The following is a 7,448-nucleotide window of genomic DNA, read 5'->3' on the forward strand; positions in this document are numbered from 1 at the left end:
GCTGGAAAAATGATTTTAGAAAGTGTTTAGGCTGTATCTATTTTGCACAAAGTGTTTAAAATGCATATTTTATCTGACGGGAAGAATATGGATTTTGACTTACAAAAGTACGGAACCTTTTTGACTGGCTTTGCCTTTGAAAAATCATGCTACTGGTTAATGTAGCTGCTTGAGGCTTGCCAGCAGTAATCTTTAACTGTTGTTGTACACTGTTTATATACACAGTATATACACTGGTGTATTGGATTTCACCTTCTGCATTGCTACTCTGTACATTTTGTGTGTACGTGTGTATGTCAGAGTTTACATTGTGCTTATATACAGTATACACTGTTTTTGTAACTGGGTACAATATTTGTGGAAGGGTTTACATTGTAAATGTTACTCTATACATTTGTATATATGTAACTGTACAATGTTCAGGAATGGTTTATATTGTAAATGGTACTGTATACATTTGTACATGTAATTCCTTACAATGTATATGTAACTGTGTACATTGCATAGATGATAGTGTGTACATTTGTGTATGTAACTTTGTACAATGTATCCATAACTGATTACATTGTAGATGTTGTGATATACATTTGTATATGTAATTTTATACAATGCACATGTAAGTCTTTACAGTGTATACATCGTATGTATATGTAACTCTTTACATTGTACAAATAACTATTTACATTGTAGATGTTACAGTATACATTTGTATATTTAACTTTATGCAGTGCACATTTAACCATTTACACTGTAGATGTTACAGTATGCATTTGTATAAGTGACTTTATTACAGTGTAAATATAACTGTTTACATTGTATACACCATTGTGCATTTGTATATGTAACTTTTTGCAGTGTACAAGTGACTTTACGCTGCAGATGTGAGAATATACATTTGTGTATGTCATTGTATGCAGTGTTCATGTTACTGTTTACATTGTAGATGTTACAATATACATTTGTATTACTGTTTACATTGCATACATTAGGCTTTACTCATGTAGGCCTGGCTGTATACAATGTATGTGTAACTCAGTACAATGTATGTATCAGCTGATATGTCTTCAGTGAGTAAACCTGTGGTTTTGTTTACATGAAGCATTTATTAGGACTAATACAAGAGTAGCTTGTGAAAATTGATATTTTATTATGTGATACCTTTTTTTCAACTTTTAAAATTCTCACCTTTCTCCTGTTGATGTATCACTTGATTCCGTGGTTTCAGACAGATTTGAAAAAAAAAAAGGCCTAAGACTTTAATGGGCATTTTTTCTATAAGTTCAATAAAATGATCTTTCCATTATGATGCAGTCACGTGAAAGGGTGTCTCTGCAGTGTAGTTTGTGTGTTGTTCAAACCTAGAAAACTGTCACTCTGGCTTATGCAGGTAATGAGAATCAGCAACCCTCTACAAAGGGGAGTAACTCTAGTTACCATGGAACTGCAGTGCCCTCTGTCTTTACATCTAAACCAGGAACAGTCATGGCATAGTATACAAAGACTACATTGAGCAGAAAATGTTCAAATTGTCTAACTGTACCTGGTCACAGAGATTTACCTTCCTTTGATGAAATCTCAGTAACTGTTCCATATTTTGTACCTTCAACAGTTACAATATCAAAAAGATCTTATTTAATGTTTAAACAAGGTTAACTCCCTTGTTTTCAGTTGTCACTTGCCAAATGTTTGTTAGCGAGTTAATAATTTTACTAAGCATTTGTAGAGTTGTTGACACGATCAGCTTACCAAAAACACTTTTTCCTTCTCCCTGCATCTTTACCAGCAAATGTTTGTCAGTTTTTTTTAAGTGAGAGTAATGTTTTAAATTCAACGCGCCATTTTATTATTGCTGCAAATTTTTAGTGCTATACATGTTTATGCCAGCTAGACCTTTGGCTTCATTCTTATTATTGCCGTTTCGCTTGATGCTGTTTTTTTGGGCACACACGGCCATTTGTTGGTATTCTGTTTTGGTTTTTATTTTTCTTGATTCATCTTCGCCAGCAACTAGCTTGCAAACTTTTTGTCTTAAATGCTGTGTACTGTTGTCATGCACTGTGTTCGTTAATGTGAAGGCGTCGTGAAGTAATGCGGAGCAGGTTACTGTGGCGATGTAATATATTGGCAGGTTTATTATTGAAGGCGACCACATGACTATGTTAAGCGCTGCGGGTTGACCGATACCCAGCGGCCAATGTTTTACCTCAACCAAAGTAGTCGCCTTGCTGTCTCAGGGTTACCTCCCTTTTCTGGTTTTTGTATCTTGTATTTTCTCCACTAGGTGTCGCCACTGCTGTCCAACTGTATTCACCTCTTAATCCGTGATTATTTTGTATTTGCCCTGAACTTAGTAAAGCATTATTAGGTATCAAGGAGGATTTTTGATCAAATGATTTTAAATTGTTTCTATCAGTGTTAAGAGTTGGGCTTACATTTGATTAAAGAAAGTTTTTGCTGAAGAATTGTAGAGAATAAGGATGTGTCTGGCAGGAAACCACTGGATGTGGAAAATGGTGATGCCTACATCAAGTATCGTTCAATATTTTCTTGGTCACAAACTTATATTATCAATTAAAAATGTTCTTGTAATGGTGTTGTTTTTTTTTTTTGTTTTTTTTTACTCCAGTTCTGGTTGTAGAGTTTTCCTCACTCGTCCATGAAATCATTGTTGCTATGGGGATTTTGCTTTTTACCCTTATTCCCACGCACCACTTCGTGTTGGGCCGGTGTTTGTAAAAGATGAGAATGAACATATGTACATGTAGCTTCCAAGTACCTCATTCGCATGTGACATTAACATGTGACTTCGTTGATCTGTACTGTGCCAGTGAGTTTGGGTTCACTGTAGTTGCTGTGGCTATGTACGCAGTGCATTATGGGAAGAAGGATATAATCTCCTCTGGGATTCAGATTGATATTGACAGATGTTTCCATGGATACACATCCCAATGCCATATTAGACTACTTTGTAACCATGTACTTTTTTTTGTTTCTTTGTTTAATGATGTAGGTGGAGACATTTATTGCATGGCGCAATTTTTAAAACAAAGAGGCAAAGTTAGTTGTCAGTCATGTTGCCATAGCCCTACAATTTCTCTTGTTCGTAACAGTATACATGTAATTGTATTGCGACTGATGCATGCTGGGAGACCGGCAGCATCATCAATGATTTTTTTGGCTACCTCTAACTTGTCCATTGCCCGGTGAAATATATGTATGCCTGTAAATATAGTGGTAGATGTCACTGTCAGGTCTTGTGGAATTTTTATCCTAATTGTGTGTTTTGTCCCCTTTTTTATTTCTGTTTCTTTTTCGTTGAATAATTCTGTGAGATCCTGATTCACTTGGATACGACCTTGACCCCGCACCTGGATACAACCTTGACCCCACACCTGGATACAACCTTGACCCTAATCCAGGATGTGATTTTGTCACCTTGTATTAAGTAACACATGTTTGGATTTGTTGACTTTTTATACATTAATTGCCAAAGAATTGGAATGCATTGGAAATCAAGCGGATAAAAAAAAAACGAGCTCTTCTGATGATGGTGTTGAAGAGACAAGTATTTACAATTCTGGCAAAATTCTTTATAATTTAAACTGGGAACATTTAAAATATACATGGGTAATTTATGCACAAAATTTCAGTTTTTCAGTCCAAGAAAAGACTGTTTTATACTTCATATATCTGTACACATGACTGCTTAACCAGGTTGCTTGGGTTAGGCCCATGTCCAGTGACATCAGGATACATATAGCCAGCATTTTTGTGTTATCTAAAGCCCGTCTATCTGAAGTTGTGCATAGCCCTGGTGAAATTATCGTTACGTGAGCGCTACACACTTGCACAGTCTATCCGGTAGTCGTACGTCATTGTATACTTGTCCATATTTCTAACAGTTCACAACCTGTGAAATTCGTTTTTCAACTCCTGGTTATAAAGTTTTTTTTCCTTTTTTTTCTGTTATACAAAGTGTCATCCAGTTTTTTTTTCCCCTCTTTTTTTTTTTTCATCAAATTGTTCTGTCTGTTCTTGTTTTTTTTTTCCTGTTTATTTGTCTATGTTGATCAAGATAAACACCTGTGCCCCCAAGATGTTGCCGAGGTGGTCCCCCGCGTGCACACGGGTACGACACTATAGCAGAATGCGTGATTGTAAGAGTGTGCGCGCGTGACCGTGAGAGCGAGAAAGCATCTGTTCTGACCTAAACACTGTGCAGGTCTTGTGTGTTTATACTACATACTGTACTACAAGGTGTACACTTTCGGCATTTTGGGGGGCCAAATTAAATGTGGGATAGATCCAGTAAACTTCAGGCTTCTGTGTTCTGTTGTTATTTTCTGCATTGATTTTGAACAGTCTTTTGTTTGTTTTAATAGTCGTCATTCATTGGGATCAAAATCCCAGTCTTGCATAGTTGCGTCCTGTGTTAAACCTGTTCTCACAATGATATGGCTGAAATATTGCCATTCTGATGTTTACCTATATTCATACATTCATTTGTTGCCTTGAAAATTCTGCAAAATCTTGAGAAATGAGGCGAAGTATGGACGAATTAGTAGTATTCCAGCCACAGATGAATTCAGTGATATTCCTCGCACAAACGTGGTGAATTCTGTGATATTCCTCCACAAACGTGGTGAATTCAGTGATATTCCTTCCACAAAACGTGGTGAATTCAGTGATATTCCTCTCACAATGTGGTGAATTCCGTGATATTCCTTCCACAAACGTGGTGGAATTCAGTGATATTCCTCCCCACAAACATGGTGAATTCTGTGATATTCCTCCCACAAACGTGGTGAATTCTGTGATATTCCTCCCACAAATGTGGTGAATTCTGTGATATTCCTTCCACAAACATGGTGAATTCAGTGATATTCCTACCACAAACATGGTGAATTCAGTTATATTCCTCCCACAAACATGGTGAATTCAGTGATATTCCATCCACAAACAAGGTGAATTCTGTGATATTCCTCCCACAAAACGTGGTGAATTCAGTGATATTCCTCTCACAAATGTGGTGAATTCCGTGATATTCCTTCCACAAACGTGGTGAATTCAGTGATATCCTCCCACAAACGTGGTGAATTCTGTGATATTCCTCCCACAAACGTGGTGAATTCTGTGATATTCCTCCCACAAATGTGGTGAATTCTGTGATATTCCTTCCACAAACATGGTGAATTCAGTGATATTCCTACCACAAACTTGGTGAATTCAGTGATATTCCTCTCACAAACATGGTGAATTCAGTGATATTCCATCCACAAACAAGGTGAATTCTGTGATATTCCTCCCACAAACGTGGTGAATTCAGTGATATTCCTTCCACAAACATGGTGAATTCTGTGATATTCCTCCACAAACGTGGTGAATTCTGTGATATTCCTCCCCACAAACGTGGTGAATTCAGTGATATTCCTCTCACAAACAAGGTGAATTCAGTGATATTCCTCACAAACATGGTGAATTCAGTGATATTCCTACCACAAACATGGTGAAATTCAGTGATATTCCTCTCACAAACAAGGTGAATTCAGTGATATTCCTTCCACAAACATGGTGAATTCAGTGATATTCCTACCACAAAACATGGTGAATTCAGTGATATTCCTCTCACAAACAAGGTGAATTCAGTGATATTCCTTCCACAAACATGGTGAATTCAGTGATATTCCTCCCACAAACGTGGTGAATTCTGTGATATATTCCCACAAACGTGGTGAATTCAGTGATATTCCTTCCACAAACGTGGTGAATTCTGTGATATTCCTTCCACAAACATGGTGAATTCAGTGATATTCCATCCACAAACAAGGTGAATTCTGTGATATTCCTCCCACAAACGTGGTGAATTCTGTGATATTCCTCCCACAAACGTGGTGAATTCAGTGATATTCCTCCCACAAACGTGGTGAATCAGTGATATTCCTTCCACAAACGTGGTGAATTCAGTGATATTCCTCTCACAAATGTGGTGAATTCCGTGATATTCCTTCCACAAACGTGGTGAATTCAGTGATATTCCTCCCACAACGTGGTGAATTTAGTGATATTCCTCCACAAACGTGGTGAATTCTGTGATATTCCTCCCACAAATGTGGTGAATTCTGTGATATTCCTTCCACAAACATGGTGAATTCAGTGATATTCCTACCACAAACATGGTGAATTCAGTGATATTCCTCTCACAAATATGGTGAATTCAGTGATATTCCATCCACAAACAAGGTGAATTCTGTGATATTCCTCCCACAAACGTGGTGAATTCAGTGATATTCCTCCACAAACATGGTGAATTCTGTGATATTCCTCCCACAAACGTGGTGAATTCTGTGATATTCCATCCACAAACGTGGTGAATTCTGTGATATTCCTCCACAAACGTGGTGAATTCAGTGATATTCCTCTCACAAACAAGGTGAATTCAGTGATATTCCTACCACAAACATGGTGAATTCAGTGATATTCCTACCACAAACATGGTGAATTCAGTGATATTCCTCTCACAAACAAGGTGAATTCAGTGATATTCCTCCACAAACGTGGTGAATTCAGTGATATTCCCCCACAAACGTGGTGAATTAAGTGATATTCCTTCCACAAACATGGTGAATTCAGTGATATTCCTCTCACAAACATGGTGAATTCAGTGATATTCCATCCACAAACAAGGTGAATTCAGTGATATTCCTTCCACAAACAAGGTGAATTCAGTGATATTCCTCTCACAAACGTGGTGAATTCAGTGATATTCCTCTCACAGTAGTGGTGAATTCAGTGATATTCCTCTCACAAACGTGGTGAATTCAGTGATATTCCTCTCACAAACATGGTGAATTCAGTGATATTCCTCCCACAAATGTGTTGAATTCTGTGATATTCCTCCCACAAACGTGGTGAATTCAGTGATATTCCTCCCACAAACGTGGTGAATTCAGTGATATTCCTTCACAAACGTGGTGAGTTCAGTGATATTCCCCCCACAAACGTGGTGAATTCAGTGATATTCCTACCACAAACATGCTGAATTCAGTGATATTCCCCTCACAAACGTGGTGAATTCAGTGATATTCCATCCACAAACAAGGTGAATTCTGTGATATTCCTTCCACAAACGTGGTGAATTCAGTGATATTCCATCCACAAACGTGGTGAGTTCAGTGATATTCCACTCACAAATGTGGTGAATTCTGTGATATTCCATCCACAAACGTTGTGAGTTCAGTGATATTCCTCCCACAAACATGGTGAATTCAGTGATATTCCTCCCACAAACGTGGTGAATTCAGTGATATTCCTCCCACAAACGTGATGAATTCTGTGATATTCCTCTCACAAACGTGGTGAATTCTGTGATATTCCTCTCACAAACGTGGTGAATTCAGGTGATATTCCTCCCACAAACGTGTTGAATTCAGTGATATTCCTCTCACAAA

This window comes from Liolophura sinensis, chromosome 2 (genome assembly GCF_032854445.1).
Source record: "Liolophura sinensis isolate JHLJ2023 chromosome 2, CUHK_Ljap_v2, whole genome shotgun sequence".
NCBI lineage: Eukaryota > Metazoa > Mollusca > Polyplacophora > Chitonida > Chitonidae > Liolophura > Liolophura sinensis.